A 20,956-nucleotide genomic window follows, 5' to 3' on the forward strand; every position below is an offset into this window, starting at 1 on the left:
CAGTGCCTGAAGCAACCCACCCACTCACCCCGTTTAGAAAATCTCCTAGGCAGTCCTGATGATCTCAGATGATCCATGTCCATGGTTGGTTAAACAAACAAGATTATTATCTCCAATTTTCTTCTGGCTAAACCCAAATTCTTTGCCGATCCTATTAGGAGATTATAGAAAGAGCATCAGTGTATTCCAGATAGAAGGATTATCCTTTGCTTGCCTGTTGCAGATGAGAACAAAACAAGGGTATTCATCTTTGTGAAACAGGACACTTAATGTAGCTTCCAGGCTTTAATCAAATTATTATTTTTATTAGTGGTTTCAGCGACCAGCTGTCTCGATTTAAAAGAAACCAACCATCTCCCAGTGGCATCAGAATAGCAACTGTTCCAAGGGATGTCCGATCAGCTCTTCCTGCATGCTGAGTGTTTCTCAGTCAAATGATCAGGACAACCACTTTCTAGGATGGGCAGTTGGTAGACAACAAAAATATTCCCCCTTATTTATTTTAATTATTGACTATAGTATTTATTTATTTATTTATTTATTCTTTTATTTATTTATAATCTGTACTTTCATTAAAATATCAAGGTGGGTCACAGCACACAGAGCTGTAATAACATCAGCAAAGGCACCCATGAAAACTTCAACAAAGATTCATAGGTTAAAAGGGGAAGTGGCTGGGGAAACCCAGCCAGATGGGCGGGGTATAAATAAATGTTGTTGTTGTTGTTATCATATTGATCATATTGCAAAGCCCTCTCTAAACAACACAGTTAAGATGTCTAAAAGAAGGCACGAATTGTTCCTGTTGAACCTTTGTATACCATTTGCTCCCAACACTCCTCACAGGAGAACTGCAGATTGGAAAGGAAACGTCTTTGTGCAAGAACCTTCTACAGAAAATTGTCCAGGTGAGACGTAAAACGCAGCAAGCAAAATCATCCTTAGAGAGGATGGTTTTTAAGAAGGATTCAGTATGGAAACATAAACGCCTTCAGAAAATAAAGCTTTGAAGATCATGATCAAACAGGAATCATATGTTAAATTATACATCTAGGAAATCAAAGATTAATTAGCACAGTGAGCTGGTGATAAATGATTTCTCATTTGCTTGAGGCTGCGAACTAATAAACCCGTAATGAACCATTATTTTTTGGATATTATTTTTATTATTGCTGGGGGCTGTGAGCCTGTTGCAGAATCCACAGCTATGTGTAAACATCCAGACATTTTCTATCATATTTATTAGTGTCACAGAATCACGGAGAAGCAAAGGGTTCAAAGGATAATGTTGTGTTTATTCCATTCCATAGCATCCGGGCATCTATCTAAACAGAAGTTCTTGTCCTGCCTTTGTGGAAAACAGTGGGCAGAGCAATCCTATGGAGGTTGGGAGAGGAGAGATTTCCTAGTGAAGGGGCCACCACTTCCGAAGCCCTGCTAAGCTTCCATCTATCAGGACAAAAAGGATTGCAGCTGGAAAACAGCTATGCCAACTCCCATGCTGGCATAGTTCGTTTGTCTTCCTTGTATGGTGCATGTCTGGGAACTGGACAGCTTTGGACCTTGTCTATCCAAAACCTCTTCTGATCCACCTCCAAGGCACCCATGACGTACAGCCTTTTGCCTTTACTGCATTCAGAACACTGATGGCAGAGGAATGACAGCAACGAACCTTTCCACCACAAGGAGGTCTCTGGGGGCAGAACGTCTCCACCTGCAGAGAGGAGAGTCCACCCTACGTGATCTGTAAGGACATAAGAAGGTCCCTGAAAGGATCAGATCAAATGCCTCCCTGTGCTCAACCAAATGCCCGAGAAGCCCGCAAGGCGTGTAATACGTGGGATTTGGTCAGGACTGTTCCAGGTTGTGTCTCTAGTGGGCGCTGGTGATACTGGAGCTACAGAAGATGTACAAAATAAAGGCAAGGGCTCTTTGTTTACTCAGCAATCTTAAGAGTACATGGAGTCAGCTACATTGTTAAAAAAAAGTTTTAAGCAGTTATAAGTGTGTTATAATACTGTGACACCAGATGGCAATGTAGAGCTAAACTTGGAACTCTATGAAATTTTCCATTGTGAGCTTTAATGCGGTGTTTTTCAGAGCGTTTTCAGAGCGTTTTTTTTAAAGCTGTGTAGATGCAGTCCATGTCTATGCCTTTCACAGCACCCAAAACGGTATTGCAAGCAGGCCTTGAGCACAACACCGCTCTCCCCCCTAGTGATTCCTAGTAACTGGCATTCAGAGGCACATTGACTCCTTCCATCAGTGGAAGTAGTATATACACAGCGGAAGTAGCAACAGTACGTCAGTACAAGGTGAATCATGCTATGTTTGATTCTCCCTGAACCTCTGCAGAGAAAACATATTTCCTCCTTTGCCCAGATCTTTAAATATATAAAAATATTATTATTATTTTGAGTTGCCTATTGTGTCCCAGGTGATTATGGTTCAGACTCTTTATCATGCATGAATACACTAGAGGAAGCCAGCTATTTCCTGTACCGTAAGCTTACTTCCTCCTCTCACTCTTACTAATTTAATCTCAACACTTTCTTCCGGTGGCGAAATGTAAGAATGTAGAAATTATTTCTTCACTAACACGTGAGAACGTTCAGTTGCAATTTTGAATTTTGGGTGGCCGGGATATGGCATGGTTTCTGGAGGGCAGTTCTTCATTTGAGAAAGGACGGTGCTCTCTTCCAAGGAGCTCTCTATCTGAAGGTGTCTCCGCTCCAAATCCAGTTGAATACCAATAAGAGAGAGCAGGAGAGGCCTTGACGTTGCCCATCAATAGTTTAGAACTGGATAGCAGACTGAGGAGGCACTTAGTCACAGTCTTCCCTGCTATGGTGAGATCTATTTAAAAGATAAGTAAGGTCAGATGCATATTGTGCATTTAAAGCACATTTAGATCACATGGCTTCCCCCAAAAAATCCTGGGGTCTGGAGTTCCCCCACACAGAGCTATAATTCCTTTAATGATCTACAGTCCCCAGAATTCTTTGGTGGGATCTGTGTGCTTTAAATGTGTGTTGAATTTGTGCCAGAGCCAAACAGGGGCAGAGCAAGGGGGGGTGGTCTGCCCCGGGTACCGACCTGGGGGGTGACACTATGGGGGCGGGCCCCACCCCCGCGATCAACGCCAGCAGCGCGGCAACTTTTAAAAGGCTCCAATGTACGAACATCAGCACAGCATCTGTGCTGCTGTTCGCGTGCTGCAGCCTTAAAAGTTGCCGCACTGCACGGAAGGGGTGCCGGCCGATCGCGCCCGCCATCTTGGGTGGCCGGCACCCCTTCCAACCGGCTCCACACTGTGACGAGTTTTAAGGCTGCAGCGGGCGAACAGCAGCTAGGGAGCGCCGCTCCGCCCCTGGAGGGGTGTCTTCACATTTGCCGCCCCGGGCGGCAAAGCAGCTCGCTACGCCACTGGAGCCAAACACACAACAGTGGCTCAAGCGAAAGAGCAGGGCAGAATTTAGGAATGGGTTGACTCTGAGCACATGCTAATCTCAGGAATTGTTTTCAGTCCCAGCCGTTCACACAAAAAGTCCCACTGTATCAGGCCAATGACCCACTTAGTCTAGCATCCTGGTCTAGGAGTGAGCAGTAGCAAAAGCGAAGACCTTAAAGAACAGTGGATCTCAAAGGGCGTGATGTGCCTCTCTTCAAGAGCATTGGCTATTCTTCTACAATTCTCCATGTCATATTGTTGTAAATAGGGATTTCCAACTCTCATAAATATGAAAGATCAGAAATGAGAAAGGCTTCTTTGTGTCCACGAGAGTTAGTTTGTCTCAAATTAGACCTAATATAAATAAGCTTACCTGGCAAAAGCAAGCACACACCTCTCATTGAATTTGGATATGTAGGTGGTTCGTTTCTAATTATATTTTGGGAATGATTTGTCTTCTTATGCAGCTGCATTGTTTTATATTTTCTGAATGCCTCGTGATCATCTTATAAAGTGGTTGTGTTCTACGTGATAAATCAGTTCGGAGTTGTTTCTTTTTTGCCTTCCAATGCATTTCTTATCGATAATAAAAATAAATAAATCAGAGTGTTGCAATTTTTTATTCTGAAAGTATAACCCACAGAAAGAAGTTTGAGAACCACTGTTTAGAAACAGGATTATGTGTAACGTGTCGGGTTCTCACCCTGCCCTCAGCTGTGTTTTACAATGTTGCGATGGGGATGAGAGGGTCCAGTGAACACTGCAGACCCCTCTAATTCAGCATGCATGCCTGCAGATAGCCAACAGACCTGTGGATTTGTGATAGTGGAGATACAGTAGGCCTACAGTGTGGTGTAGCCAGTGTGGTGTAGTGGTTAAGAACGGTAGACTCGTAATCTGGGGAACCGGGTTCGCGTCTCCGCTCCTCCACATGCTGCTGCTGGGTGACCTTGGGCTATTCACACTTCTTTGAAGTTTCTCAGCCCCACTCACCTCACAGAGTGTTTGTTGTGGGGGGAGGAAGGGAAAGGAGAATGTTAGCCGCTTTGAGACTCCTTCGGGTAGTGATAAAGCGGGATATCAAATCCAAACTCTCCTTCTACAGCCAAATGACTGAACCTGCAGCTAGCAAAAGCTCAGCAAGAGTCGCATTCTAAGTAGGGGTGAGAGGAGAGGGATTTGAATAGGCTTGGTAGCTTGCCTTTAGCAATTGCACATCATAATGCTCACATTGGTGGGTTGTTGCAACTGCCATTCAAATGATAGGGAAATTGCTACTTTATACCAAAGTTCCTTTAGTAGAGAGGGATTAGCAAATGGCTCAGCCCGGTGTTGTTATTGTCTTTTCTTTTTTTAACTTCTTCTTTTTGCAATAAGCGCTGATAGTATCTGAAAAGCACCTGTGCCTTCATTAATAAGTTACTGTTTGCAAGCCTTTCCTCCTTTGCTTTTAGTTTTATTTTCTCGTAGTTCCTTTTGTGCAAGCCTGACTGTGGCCAGCAGTGCCCTTAGAAAGAATCCTGTGTTTTTGTTAGCTGTCTGGCCAGGAGAGGTTTGGAAAGTCTGTCCTGAGCCACAGAACTCTTGGGATTAGATGTCACAGCTATACGATACCTTGAAATCACTCTTATGCCACTTTTAACAGTCACGACCTCCCTCAAAGAATCCTGGGAGTTGTAGTTTGATAAGGGTGCTAACCTCACAGACCCCACAATTCCCAGGACCCTTACAGCTCCCAAGAATCTCTTGTATCCTTAACATAGTCTATGAGTGATTTATACAGTATGTACTGCCGATGTGTCCCACGCAGCTGGATTTTCAAAACACCTGTCTGTTGCACCTGTAATACCAATTGTATTATTATTCAATTTTATTAAATGTGTTCTAAGCCAAGTTTTGCGGCAGCGGCGCAATACTATCGATTTGCATGGTATTTTACAAAGTACGAGAAGGCAGGTCCTTCCCCCAGGGAGCTTAAAAATCTAAAAGTTAATGTGTGTTGGCGGGAACCAGTAACAAACCAATCCTACCATTTGGAAATGTTTCTTTTTGTGCTTAGCTGGGAAGGGGCTACCTAAGGCAGATCTCCCTTTTCTGCCTGTGGAAAAGGAAGTCTGCAGTGCCTTCTTATAACCTCTGGGGCACCTTTGCAGACGCCACAAAGATGCTACTGCAAACATATTCCAAGAGTCCTTTAAGCAGTCCAGGGAAATCAGGATGCAAACGACAGTGCTGTCAAGTATCCCGTTTTCCCCGGGATTCTCCCTTATTTCATGCAGTTTCCTGCTGCTCTCCCTTATTTTTTATTTCCCTTAAATTTCCCGTTTTTAATGGAAGCAGCTCCTCCCCTGCTGGGCAGGGACTGGGTGGGAAGACCTCGCCTACTTGGAGAGAAAAGCCTCAGCCCTCAAAGCAAGTGGGAGCCGTTTCCCGTGCTTACAGGGGGGTGTATTCCTCCCCCTGCATCAGCCCCTATTCGCTGCCGCCAAGCCCCTCAGCCAGCCAATAGGGTTAGCTGGTGGGCGGAGCCTGGCTGCCTTTGAGCAGCTGCTGCTTCCTGTCCTGTTTTGATGGGATCAGGCAAGAAGACGATGGGGCTCCATTGCGCGGAGCATATGGCTGCCCTCCTCTTTGCTGGCTGCCCTCCTCTTTGCTCCGCTCCAAGCCCGAGGCCGCTTGGAGTTTACATTGCTGCTCCGCCCACTTTTGCTTCTGGCTCCGCCCATCACTGACACCTCACCGGGATAGGTGAGACTGCTGATCCCTTATTTTCAAAACCGAAACTTGACAGCTATGGCAAACGATGTGCAAATGGTTTCCAGTAAAGAATATGAATCTGTCTTTTTATCCCTGACCCAGAGCCATTTGAACCCACAGCCAGCAAAGAAGAGGAGCAGAGCCCCAAATGTATCTGAATTCATTTGAAGCATCTCTAGATTCCAGTTTCTGCAATGTATTTGAAACACACACACACACACACACACACACACACACACACGCAGGCTGAGCAAGGGGAATATTAAACAAAGACCTGCTCTTCTCACACGCCAGCGCCTGAAACAAGCCCTGCCTGTTCCACCTGACCTTTGCTGACCTGGCAGAGTATTTTTAGGAAATGCCCTCCATGACAAACCTTGTGCATGAGTGGCTCCTCCTTAGCTGTGAGCTAAAAATATCATCACAAGGAGAAAGAGAAAAAGAGTGGGACTTTAAAAATGTTGGGAAAGAAAGGGGCTGTTTTGGGCAAAGGGAATGCCTCTAGCCTGTTCGAGGGTGAAATGATCCCCATTTTAGTGGCATCAGGCGGAGGGAAATACGGCAAGGGTTTAGGGCAGGGGTGACAACTGGATCTGGCCCGTCTGGTGGATCATTACCTTCTCCACCCCTGCAGGCCAACTTTGACAGGTGAGTATTGCAATTCACCTGTCAATCACCTTCAATTTCAAAGAAGCGTGCATTAGGGAGATTCCTGTTCCCAACAGACAAATTTTTGAAAGTAATATCCCCTATACAGTGGTACCTTGGTTCTCAAACGCCTTGGTACTCAAACAACTTGGAACTCAAACACTGCAAACCCAGAAGTAAGTGTTCTGGTTTGCGAACTTTTTTCAGAAGTTGAACATGCTCCGTTTTGAGTGCCACACTTCTGTTTTGAGTGTTACACTGAGGTCTGTCTGTTTTCGCTGTTTATTTTGCGTTTTTGTTTTTGCTGCTCTTTTTTGTTGTGTTTTTGTGACTGTGTGGAACCCACTTCAGCTACTGATTGATTGTGTAACTGCAGTGCATTGTTTATTGCTTTCATTTTATGGATCAATGGTCTCGTTAGATAGTAAAGCTAATGTTCAATTGCTGTTTGAGGGGTTGTTTCTAAAAGTCTGGAATGGATTAATCCATTTTGCATTACTTTCTATGGGAAAGCACGCCTTGGTTTTGGAATGCTTTGGTTTTGGAACCGACTTCCGGAACGGATTACGTTTGAGAACCAAGGTATACCACTGTGTAGGCATCAGAGTGGGTTTCACATGCATACCACTCCTCCTTCAGTTGCTGCAAAGCCCACGTGTGAAAAACAATGCACATGCAGAACCCTGGATAACTAACTTGGCAATGCTAAGAAGGCTCTGTTATTACCAAATTCTGCTGAAGTTTTTACTAGCATTTTTGCCAGCAATTTCCCCTGGATGCTATTTTCCCAAATCCATGCATTTACAGGTACACTTGACCTTGGCATATGCATCCTCCTGTATATTCCTTGGCTGAAGAACTGCACTGCAAAATTTAGAGATTTGGAAGGATGGTTGTGGTCTGGATCATGAATTGTTTCAGAAAGTGCAAATTATTTAGGTTTAAATGTGAGCTGAATCAAATTTCTCCGCCATCCTTTGCCAAATAGCATAGCAGTGCAATTAAAACCTAGCAGGCCGGAGGTGGGGGTTTCAAAAGGAGAAGTGGTGTGAAAGTGTAGAATCAGAACGTATCAGGATATTTGATTCTGTTTATATGGGGATGAACAACGACTGTGGTTTCCTGTCCCAATATAGGTGCCAACTAACTCAGCAATGCTAAGCAGGCTGTTACCAAATTCAGCTAGTTTTACTTACTTTGCATAAACTTCAGTTGCATTGTCGCAGACTGCACTTCATGGCATTTTGTGAGTTTCGTGGCATTTGAGCCCATTGCTAACTTCTTGGGTTAGATGCCACTGGTACGATCAAAGGAGCTTGCCAAGACAAGTGCCAAGACATTTTGGCACTTGAGGCAAACCACAAAATGGCACCCCACCTCCCCACCGGGGAAGAAGGGGTGAGTGAAAATCTAAATCGGGAACAAGACAGAGAATTTTTTAAAATTATTATTATTATTATTATTATTATTATTATTATTATTATTATTAATTTGCAGAACTCACAAAAAGTATACACTTCCAACCATTGTTCATTTGGGTTGTGCATATTTTATGTTTCATTTATTGTTTATGACTACTTTTGTAGTTATGTATTTTTCCCCCATATTGCAAGCCGCCTTGGCTTGAGCTGTGGAGAGGCAGCATACAAATAAATTCCTGCATGTATGTATACATGCTGCCCTTGTGGATCTCATCACCTGAGGCAGTTACCTCACCTTGCCTCATGGGTGTGCCGGCCCTGAGCTGGAGCAACTCCCCTACCAAGCAACGTTATGACATTTGGGCCGAACTACAGTTCCCATCATTCCCTGGGAAGAGAGAGTGATTGTTAAACCACTCTAGGAATGTTAGCTCTGTGAGGTGAACTGGGGTCTCTTAACAACTCCCAGCACCCTTAGCAAACTGCGGCTCCCAGAATTTTTTGGTTGAAGCCATGGCTGTTTAAAACGGCACCATAGTGCTTGAAATACGTTTTTAAAGGTTTCGTCTTTTAATGCCAATAGGCCTATTCAGTTCCTTAAACTTTTCCAAGATGAGACCATCATTTGTATGAGAATACCTTGTACTGTTTTTATTCCGGTGTCAGGTGTTGCATTGCTTATTTTGTCGGACACTTCCTCGATATTTTACATGCGGGGGTGGCCTATACATATTTTTTAAATAAATAATAATAAAGAATATTGGTTGTAGCTCCCCTGCTGTCTGAAACATCCAGGTTTCCCCTCTGTGTAATGTGTGGAACGGCCCTTTGCTTGAAGATTGGGTAGGAAATGGACACTGTCTCTCTGACTTGTGCAATTTAGGAGCCATTCAGGGTGAAAGGTTAACTATTTCAGGGATTATCTCCATGTGCCCTGAAGTGTTTCCTTTCTCTTTTCAAGATCTTGCCCGTTGTCAAGAGCTGAGCCCTGGTGGGGATGCGCAGGTTCTGCCTTCCTTCAGGCTTCAGCCTTGCCTAAATGAGAGATCAGTAGCAAACATCTGACTTGGGACGATCTGCGGTAATGTAGAACAGGCAGTAAGCTCTGAAGTTCCACTGAGGTCAAACTACTAAGATAAATTTCCATGTTGCCAGTGGGGAAACCATCCCTTCTAAAGATAATGTCTCCCCCCATTCTCATTCTCTCTCTCTTTCTGGAACTATGGTTTGGTTCCACTGGTGCAATGGTGCCCTCATCAGGCGGTACCTGAAAGTGTCCGGGGAATCTGATGCTATGGCTATTTTTCACAGAATCACAGAATTGTAGGGTTGGGAGGGACCACCAACGACCATCTAGTTCAACCCCCTGCGATGCAGGACTGACAGCTACTTGTTTGACTGATTTCAATGTTGTATCTTTAAATTGTCCTAACGTGCCATGCCTGTTGTCTTTGTCCATGGAGTTTTCTTGGCAGGGATACTGGAGTGGCTTGCCAGTTCCTTCTCCAGGTGGATCACATTTAGTCTAAACTCTCCGCTATGATCTGTCCATCTTGGGTGGCCCTGCATGGCATAGCTCATAGCTTCCCTGAGTTATTCAAGCCCCTTCACCACGACAAGGCAGTGATCCATGAAGGACATTTTGTCCAAAGATTTCCATGGTCTGAAGCTCAACATCAAAAAAACTAAGATCATGGCCACTGGTCCCATCACCTCCTGGCAAATAGAAGGGAAAGAAATGGCAGTGAGAGATTTTACTTTCTTGGGCTCCATGATCACTGCAGGTGGTGACAGCAGTCACGAAATTAAAAGACGCCTGCTTCTTGGGAGGAAAGCAATGAGAAACCTAGACAGCATCTTAAAAAGCAGAGACATCACCTTGCCGACAAAGGTCCATATAGTTAAAGCTATGGTTTTCCCAGTAGTAATGTATGGAAGTGAGAGCTGGACCATAAAGAAGGCTGATCGCTGAAGAATTGATGCTTTTGAATTATGGTGCTGGAGGAGACTCTTGAGAGTCCCATGGACTGCAAAAAGATCAAACTTATCCATCCTTAAAGAAATCAGCCCCGAGTGCTCACTCGAAGGACAGATCCTGAAATTGAGGCTCCAGTACTTTGGCCACCTCATGAGAAGAGAAGACTCCCTGGAAAAGACCCTGATGTTGGGAAAGATGGAGGGCACAAGGAGAAGGGGACGACAGAGGATGAGATGGTTGGACAGTGTCCCCGAAGCGACTGGCATGAGTTTGGCCAAACTGTGGGAGGCAGTGGAGGATAGGGGTGCCTGGCGTGCTCTGGTCCATGGGGTCACGAAGAGCCGGACACGACTGAACGACTGAACAACAACAATGTGCCATGGACCTCAGTGTGAAGTACTGGTAAGAAGAGTAATAACAATGAATAATGATAGTAATATTATAGGTGTTGCTTCCTTTTGTGGAGTCTTTCAGGGCAGAAACAAAGCCCAGCCCCACAAGGCCTTGATCCAGCCCCTCTAAATCTAAGTTTCACTGGTAGCATTTTGAGATCAGTTGCTTTAATCTAATCTAAGTGGATTGAATACTGTGGTCTAAAGTAGCTGATCTTCCTCACATTCCTCACATACATTTTAATATGGTCATAGAATAGAATAGAATCATAGAGTTGGAAGAGACCACAAGGGCCATCCAGTCCAACCCCCTGCCAAGCAGGAAACACCATCAGAGCATTCCTAGGTTCATAGAAACCTTCAATATATCCTTTATTGAAGCTGGGAAGACTGTAAAAGGTAAGTGACTGGATTTTATGTTGTTCTATTATTATTTCCAAAATTCTAACTCACTTTAATGAGCCATTGCCAGGCAGTGTAGACACGGCTGATCTATATGGACCCAATGGTCTGACTCTGTATAAGGCAGTTTCCAATGTTCCTAAGACTGGTGGCAAAACGACCGAAAGCTAAAAATATGCCACTGTATATTGTCCGCTCACTGAATGCAATACATGCCAAAGTCTTGCTCTCTACCCTTTCTCTAATAGGATCCTTCACATCTGTGCACCTGCAGATTTTTGCACCGGAGGAGGGAAGCCGTAAACTGCAAGAGACAAAAACAGGCAGCCGAACTTCTCAAGTCGCACCATGTTCCTCAAAGGCACACTCCAAAGAGTGGCTTACAGTAATTTCCTGCAATTTAAAAGTATTTATTTTTCAAACACTGGCTGCCAAACCCCATCTGACTCTCAGGCTGAATTTCACCATCCAAACGCAGCAATTTATTTGGGATCATCCGACTCAACCGGTGATTAAAATGTCTCGGTGTTAAATACCGCTCTGCGATGGTGAGAGCTTCAATGCATCCTCAGGGCGCTCTCTATAATTAATGCTAGTACTTAAAGCAGGGCACTTTGCTGATCGCCATGCTAACCCTTTGTTGCCTGAAGGTGTGTGTGTGGGGGGGGGAACGCAAAATATTCTAGCAAAAACATTCCCGTTTTGCATGTGTTTCTTATTTGGGAACTAGAAGGCTACTTTGTACTTATATGGTGTTTTAACAATTCACATTATTTGCCTCCTGTCCAATCGTAGGTTGGGGTGTGAGTGTGTGTTTAGAGGGACTGATGCTGTCTCCGAACTCTAAGGCTGCCTCCTAGATCTATTATTCCAGTGGAAGTAGGAATGCATTTAAAGCACATTTTCTCTCCCAAAGAATCCCGGGAACTGTACTTCACCCCTCACAGAGCTGCAGTTCCCGGCACCCTAAGCAAACTGCAGGTTTCCAGGATTATTGGGTTGGGGCAAATGTATGGTGTGTGTGTGTGTGTGTGTGTGTGTGCAAGCCACAGGCTTTGTGGTTCACAGCTCACACCCTGTATGTGAGGCGCCTGGAGGGGGAAAGAGGACACCCAGGCACCTGTATGCTGCTTCCTGTGTTTTGGCCACGAACCTTGCAGGCTGCGCTTCAGCACCTGACTGAACACCCTGTGCCCATCTTCAGTAAGCCATAACTGCTGCCTCCTGCATTGCTTCTGCTGCATTTGCCAGCACCAAATGACCTCTCTAGGGTGCAAGCCAGTGTGTATGGAGGTCCTGGGCTGCCCGGACAACAGGGCCCCGCTCTCAGCCTCGCTGATGTGGTCCAAAGGAAAGAGCAATATGTGTGGCACCAGCTTGGCTGCAGGAGTTGTCGGAAGAAGAAGAAGAAGAAGAAGAAGAAGGAGAGTTTGGATTTGATACCCCGCTTTTCACTACCCAAAGGAGTCTCCAAGCGGCTAACATTCTCCTTTCCCTTCCTCCCCCACAACAAACACTCTGTGAGGTGAGTGGGGCTGAGAGACTTCAGAGAAGTGTAACTAGCCCAAGGTCACCCAGCAGCTGCATGTGGAGGAGCGGGGAAGCGAACCCGGTTCCCCAGATTACGAGTCTACCACTCTTAACCACTACACCACAAGAAGGCAGCTTCCAGTATTATTAAAGAGGGAGGTCATTTTATCCCCACTGTTCTAGGCATAATTTCATTTACTTCTATCATGTCTCCTCTTACTCACTTTCCCACCCCTGAACTGAAAAATCCTAAACGTCATACCCTTTCTTCAAATTGGAGTTGCTTCAGCCCCTTCATCATTTTCCAGGTCTACAATAATAGCCTTTTTGATATATTATTAGCACATTCTGGCAGCTTCTTACTGAATGTTCCAGTCGCAGCCCATGGTGTTATGAGATACACAGTTCTCTTAAGACCTTCTTCATTGTCTTCCTAGAGGAGGAACATGCCTAGACAGGCAAACGATTCCAGCACGTATTAGAGCGGAACACGTTCTTGTTTAATGCAGAGCCAGGCTACGCAAGCAAAGCGTTGCTTTCTCCGCCTCCTCCAGTAACCAAAGCAAACCATTTTTACAGAACTGGAAGGCGTTTCTATCTCTGTGTGGGGGTGGGGAGAGAAGTCTGTTCATACTGAGTTTGACTTGCTGGTCATCATAGCTTCTACCAAGAAACCCATTGCACAGTCGTGGAACAGCGTGAAAATTTCTTGGACACGGAGGGGAGATTAATAGGTGCACAAGCTGATCAAAACACGGATCAAGCGAAAGCATGAATGGGGCCCAAATTTTTTGCAGCATTGAGAGCAGCATAGAGTGTATCTTTATGACAAAAATGAAGGCTGAGTGCCATTAGGCCTTGGACACTGCGGTATTCCTTAAACTGTTTTTCTTAGAGAAGTCAGCAGCTGCATAAGTTACCACATGAATTTGCCCAAGGAGATGACTTTTCAAACTACTGAAGACGACTTTATAACTTGAAATGCATCTGACATGCTTTCTGAAACACATCTGCTGCAAACAGTCTTCATATTCAGGATATCAAGGGTTTGGACAGCTTTGATGGTTTGGCACCACAATTTAAGAAGGCTATTGACAAGCTGGAAAAGACATCTGGAAAAGGCCCAAATGCTTAATTTTCAAAAACCTTATATGCCTATGGTGGTTGTGCTACTGGTGCTCTACACCAGTGTTTTTCAACCACTGTTCTGTGGCACACTATTGTGCCGCGAGGTGTTGCCTGGTGTGCCGTGGGAAAAATTGAAAAATTCAAGAGAATTACTTTATATATAGTCAATATAGGCACAGAGTTAAATTTTTAAACATTTTCTAATGGTGGTGTGCCTCGTGATTTTTTTCATGAAACAAGTGTGCCTTTGCCCAAAAAAGGTTGAAAAACACTGCTCTACACCATAGGTCAGGCTGTAAACTATCGATCCTCTTGGGCTTGCCAATTGGAAGGTTGGCGGTTCGAATCTGCACGATGGGGTGAGCTCCCATTGCTCTGTCCCAGCTTCTGCCAACCTAGCAGTTTGAAAGCATACCAGCTCAAGTAGATAAATAGGTGCCGCTGCAGCAGGAAGGTAAATGGCGTTTCCGTGCGCTCTGGCTTCCATCACGGTGTTCCGTTGCACCAGAAGCAGTTTAGTCATGCTGACCACATGACCCGGGAAACTGTCTGCGAACAAACACTGGCTCCCTTGGCCTGAAAGTGGAGATGAGCGCGACATCCCATAATTGCCTTTGACTGGACTTAACCGTCCAGGAGTCCTTTAAAGGTAAAGGTAAAGGGACCCCTGACCATTAGGTTCAGTCGCAGATGACTCTGGGGTTGCGGCACTCATCTCGCTCTATAGGCTGAGGGAGCCGGCATACAGCTTCCAGGTCATGTGGCCAGAATGACTAAGCCGCTTCTGTGAACCAGAGCAGCGCATGGAAACACCGTTTACCTTCCTGCCGGAGCAGTACCTATTTATCTACTTGCACTTTTGACGTGTTTTCAAACTGCTAGGTTGGCAGGAGCAGGGACCGAGCAACGGGAGCTCACCCCATTGCGGGGATTTGAACCACCGACCTTCTGATCGGCAAGCCCTAGGCTCTGTGATTTAACCCACAGTGCCACCCGCGTCCCTCTAGGAGTCCTTTTATTAAATAGTGGGTGGACATAGCAGACGACACAGTGATTTTCAAGCAGCTCTCTTTATTCTCAGGCTGGAACAGAACTGAACTGAAGGGCTGAGCCAGCCTGCTTATATAGTATTCAGTGACGACTCTCTCTCTAGCTACCCAATCCGTGAGCGGCAATCTCAATCCTTCATTTGCATGTGCGGACCTGAGTGAGAACTGCAGCCACGGTAGGCAGAGTGAAACTATATACACAACACCCCTAGTGGCCTAGGGTGAGAACTTCAGTACATAACACCTTTACCTTTTACCTAGGCCGTGACCCAGATGTCACTTTTAACCCACCAGAGCAATGTAGGGAACTTCTAAGAATGGGGCCAAGGGAAGAGCATGCATTTTTCATCATCCCTTATTAAGTTCTTGCTGCAGGTGATTGTTTTTACAATTTGTTGCTCAAGTGCTATAACCTCGAGAACTCAGAAGTATCCTCCCTCCCTCCCTTTTTCATGTGACTAATAGTTGGCCTACATCCAATCTCATGTGCTTGCTTTTCCAGGAGAGCATAATGGGTTCTTTGCACTTGCGAAAAGAAAGATGAGAGAAAATGAACGAAGCTTGGCTATTACAAAAAAGCAAATACTGAAAGTCCTTCCTTTTGTTTGTACAAAAGGGGAACGCTTCAAGTTTTGAAGGCCAAGTATGGAAGTTCTCTGTCAGGCCTGTGTTTATCGTCAGAGGGCTACAGCATAAATGCATCTGATGGGTCTCGGAATCCTCGGGATATAATTATAGCAATTATCCGGATTGGATCTTCTCATCAATAACCTTTGCCTCGTCCCTTGCAACCTGTCATCCCTCATCAACAGGCCGCAAGAGCAACGTATTGTTCCAACTCGTTCGCCTGCTGCTGTTGAGGGAGAAGCTGTCAGCGGCAGGACAGGCCGCCGAACTGTACGCATGACCTCCTGGAGCGAGCAGCCATCTGCCAGATGGGATGGCAAGGCACCAAACGCAGAGCAGCTCTTCGCCGCCCGGGCTCTCCTCTTCCTGACAAGGAAGCGAGGCAAACACAGCTGCAGCTCCTCTCCAAAGAACTTTGAACGCTGCAGACTCCGAAGGCCGTGGATAGATGGATATGCAACTCGTGTGGCCCAAACTAAAAGAACAACAAGCCTCTTCTCATACACAAATGTCTATCTTAGCCAGATAGTTTGATGAACAAGCCAATTTTTAAAAGTCAAGTTTCCACTGAGGAGTAGTGTTTACAAGGACTGCGGCAGTTGGGCTAGGTTCAAGTGTCGATTCTGCCACAGAGCTTCCTGGCTGGTTTCTTTAACAGAAGAAATACCCGTCAACTGGTTTTTCCTGCAAGAGCACAGCGGCCATTTTGGGTGCCTTGTTCTTGCATGATTTTGGGCGAGATCTTCCCCCACAAGTGTTTCGTCGGGTTCATGATCTCACACAGTGCCCCAAAATGTGCATGTTTGGGCTCTGTGTCCTTTTCTGGGCCCACAAGGGATTTCAGACCCAGAAGACGGTGTTTCAGATTTGGGCCACATCATGTTGGAGGGAATGGGAAGAGGAGTAAAGAAGCTTTTACAGTATTCCCTTCTTTCCAGATCTACCACCACATCTCTTACGCTGTTTCTAATCCCAGCTCAGAGTGCTTTCGGGGCCTCCAAGGCAGGTACTTTGAAGGGAAATTAGCTTACCTGTCTCTCCTCAGAGACAAAAGTGGCTTGTTGTTCACTATCAAATCTCATTCATACAAGGATCAAGGAATGGGTTTTGGTCTATGTTTGGATATCATTGAACACCATATTAAATCAAACCACTGAAAAACTATGGCTTCATACAGGCTTCTCCAATTCAGGGCCTCAAAGATTTTTTGGACTACATGTCCCAGTCAGCACAGCCGAAGATGGGAGTTGAAGTCTAAAATATCTGGAGGGCACCAGGTTGTGGAAGACAGGTCCAGCAGTGTATCAGAGCCAGCCCTTCAAAATATCAAGGAAGGCCGTGCTGTGCTTGCAACCCAAATGGCACAAAATCTAAAGAGGAAGGCAGAGCATGACCCTTGGAGAACGCTAGAAGTCAAAAGGGCCGTTTGAAAGGAGGAAAAACTGTTTCACAATGAAAGTCCGGCTCAAAATGCCGTGGAACCTGTTAAAATGCCCTGTTGAAAATATTGGACCCGAAACTGTTAGTGTTCTATACTGTTTAATGATAGATATGCAACCCACAGCTAGACAAAGTTCACTTGTTCCAGTGGCTGACCACAAACAATAATGCAACTATTTAAAAGCTCCCAAAAGAAAACAGAGGGGACTGGTGCCATTTGCTGGGAGTTGCTGCCTTGTTAAAGAGTTTTCTAGGGTTGGTGTGCTTGCCCAGTACAATACAGCAATGCCTCCCACAAGATGTTACACAATTCAAGCAGAGAAAGCTGTGAGGGGGTTGTATTGGCCGGACCATGGCAGCCGTTTAAAAGCGTAATCTATCACAGAGCTTGCCATGAACTTATCTTCTGTGCCAAGATTCCTGGGTGTAACTGGGCAATGGATATAGGATATAATATAGACTTAAACCACTGGGAGAAACTTTGGAAGCACGATCTGAAATTTACTGCAATGCTATGCACTGAAAGAGAATTATATGAAAATGATCCATAGATTGTATTTAGCTCTGAGTAGATAGGCTAAGATGTATAAGGTGGAATTGGACTTATGTTGGAAATGCAAAGAAGAACGTTAAAGGAACTTTTTTCCATATGTGGTGGACATGCAAACAAGTTAAGGTATATTGGGAAATGATATATATAAAGTTAAGGTATATTGGGAAATGATTGTTTTCTGCTGCTCCAGAGAAGCGGACATGGAGCAATGGATTCAAACTACAAGAAAGAAGATTCCACCTAAACATTAGGAAGAACTTCCTGACAGTGAGAGCTGTTCGGCAGTGGAATTTGCTACCAAGGAGTGTGGTGGAGTCTCCTTCTTTGGAGGTCTTTAAGCAGAGGCTTGACAGCCATCTGTCAGGAATGCTTTGATGGTGTTTCCTGCTTGGCAGGAGGTTGGACTGGATGGCCCTTGTGGTCTCTTCCAACTCTATGATTCTATGATATACAATGAGGTGAAAAAGATGTTTAAAACAACTTTCTCGAAAAAAATCCAGAGACATTACTGTTAGGAATTGTTCAGACAGAGGTTCCCAGGAGTCAGAAGAACTTATTCATGTATGGAACAACAGCAGTTTGGATCTTGTTAGCCCAAAAATGGAAAGTGAGTGAAGTCCCTGGTAAGGAAGACTGGCAACTTAAGATGATAGAATATGCAGAATTAGCAGTAGAATAAGAGAACAAGAACAGGTATTTAAACAGTGGATTTTTTTTGTCAAGTATATTGAAAATGATTGTTGTACAGTTAAAAACTCTGGCAGTATTAAAGTAATTCAACAGTAGAATATATTTTCTGATGTAAGATAGGAAAATTAAATTAGATGGATATATTAAAATATGCAGGGATGGTGGGTAAGTTAAATGAACCTTGGAAGGAGAGGAAGTCAATGAATGTATGGTATAATAAAAGATGCTTTATTTGACATGTAAAATTTGAAAAATGAAGGAGGAGGAGGCGGAGGAGGAAGGAAGGAAGGAAATAATAAAAAAGATTCTTGGCTGTAGGTCTGCAAGCATGGAATTTAAGGTGGTTATCACCATCCATGTGAATGTAATGTTTAGAATGGTGGGTTTTTGAGCTTTCTATCTCCAAGGCGGGTGCAGGGAACTTCAGGCCCAGCAGTGGAATGTGGTCCTCAAAGCCTCCTTCATCTGGCCCTCAGCACACTCTCTAGGCCACCCACCAAGTGTTTTTGCCTGACTGGAATCTGCCCTTGAACTCTCGACATTCCCCCTTGCTTGCCTGAATGGAGGACAGAGAAAGGCATGCACTTAGAAAGGAGCTTCTATTGTACAAAACTAAACTTTATATTAGTTGCTGTGCTGAGTTTTGCACTTGCCCTTGCTGGTTGTGACCCTCAAAACGTTGCCCAGAAGAGAATGTGGCCCTCAGGTCGAACAAGATCCCTCCACACCTGCTTGAAGGGAACCGGTTCCTTGTCTGCTTGTCTGCCACTGAAACTCACAGGTCCTACCTGCACATTCGGTTCACATCAGGCAATGGAGAAGCATGCTAGTCAGCCATTCTCCTGTACGAAGGGGGAGTATGAGCTAGACTCACAGCTATATAACCCACAGCTATATGTTGCAGAAGAAAATACACACTGGCCATTTGCTGGATAGCTTCGCCTCCCCCGTTTCCTAGGCTCAACATGGCAACATTCCCTGCTCCCAAACCAGCCTCTTTAAACCTCCTCGCTTAACGCACAAGTGAAATTAGATCACCACCTTGAGGAAAGCTCTCTGCACTGCACTCTAACATCATTACTGAATTGATAAAATAAGGTTATGCGTTAGTCAGGTTGATCCTGAAGGAAGTGCCTGGTTTGTGTGGCGTCCTTATTTCTGAATTTTCTGCAGACGCTGGCCCACGAACTAAGTACTATTTTTACCTGGGCTTAGCGTACAGAGATATCCCAAAACGCGTGGAACTGCCATAGGCGCCAAGGAGCAGCATATCACCTGTTTTTATCCTGTGTTTTATTCTGTGAACCACCCTGAAATCTTATGATGAAGGGCAGTATATAAATCACAATAACTACCCAGACTTTCCCTGCTCCATACGACCCTGCTTTGTTTGAACCTTCTGGATTTCTGCTTTATTCACTTCTCATAGACTACATGTAGAGTTGGAAGGGACCCCAAGGTTCATCTAGTCCAACCCTCTGCAATGCAGGGATCATTTGCCCAATGTGGGGCTCAAACCGCACAACCTTCGTATGTTTTTGGTTGTTAAGCTGGTTAACGTTGCTAATATTGTTTTGTGGATTACGATCTTTCTTGTGCTTGAGCCTATTCTTAAAGTTGCTTTGTTAATAGTGTTTGAAGGTGGTGGTTTTCCTGATGATTTGTTATTATTTTGTATGGCTTTATGTTGCAGCTGTGATGTCCGATGATGTTTTTTAAGTTAGCCGCTTTGCGACTCGTGTGAGCGAAAAGAAGAAGAGAAGAAGAGTTTGGATTTGATACCCCGCTTTATCACTACCAGAAGGAGTCTCAAAGCGGCTAACATCCTCCTTTCCCTTCCTCCCCCACAACAAACACTCTGTGAGGTGAGTGGGGCTGAGAGACTTCAAAGAAGTGTGACTAGCCCAAGGTCACCCAGCAGCTGCATGTGGAGGAGCGGGGATGCGAACATGGTTCACCAGATTACGAGTCTACCGCTCTTAACCACTACACCACACTGGCTCTCATAGAAATGGGAAAAGGGGGTTCAAATATAAAATCTGTAAGAATCCCAAAACAAAGCATCATGAAGTATTAAAACCATCCATAGTAATATAGTTTTATTCCATTTAATGTCAACTATAGGACACCCAGGTGAGGATGTATTAGAAACCCCTAATCACCTGAAAGCTTCAGAAAACCAGTAGGTCCCCCCCCTCAAAAAATGGTGAGATCTCATTAATGTTGGGGCCATTCATACTTCCAAGGGGAAGGAGTTCCATAGGTGGGGCACCGCTCCAGAGAAGACCCACCTCCAGAGAGCACCTCGTGTTCGTAGGACCACCAGCAAACTCCCGGCTGCTGATCTTGGGCCTTGGCATGTCCAGCCCAAGGTTTACACAGATTTGCTATGACTCTGGATACTTTATATAATTATTATATAAATTATTATTATTATTAGCTTCGGATTTCACATCAGAGAATCTAGTTTTTGAAGGCAAGGCATGATTAAAGAGGCCAGCTGAAAGATGATGTTCAGAAAGATCTTTATTGAACATAAAAAGCCCATTTCCTCCCAAAGCAAACACTAGCGTTTGCCTTAAAATACCTGTACCATTACACTCTTATAAACTGTAGGCAAATCAAGACATCAGTATTCATTGCACCTGCATCTTGTCTTTAAAAACGAGTAAACGTTAAAAGGAGAGAACACACCACCGCAAATCATACTGTTATCACACCTTATTGCAATAAAACAAAATAGGCAGTATGAACAATTCAGATTCATTCTGGTGACATCTCAGTGATGCTGCAGAGGTTAGCGATTTCCAAGGTAAAAACATTAACAGACTTGGACGCTGTTTTCCTTGCACGACGCTTGCACCCAAGGATCTCTGCTGCTTAGCTAACT

Source organism: Lacerta agilis, chromosome 6 (genome assembly GCF_009819535.1).
Source record: "Lacerta agilis isolate rLacAgi1 chromosome 6, rLacAgi1.pri, whole genome shotgun sequence".
Taxonomy (NCBI): Eukaryota; Metazoa; Chordata; class Lepidosauria; order Squamata; family Lacertidae; genus Lacerta; species Lacerta agilis.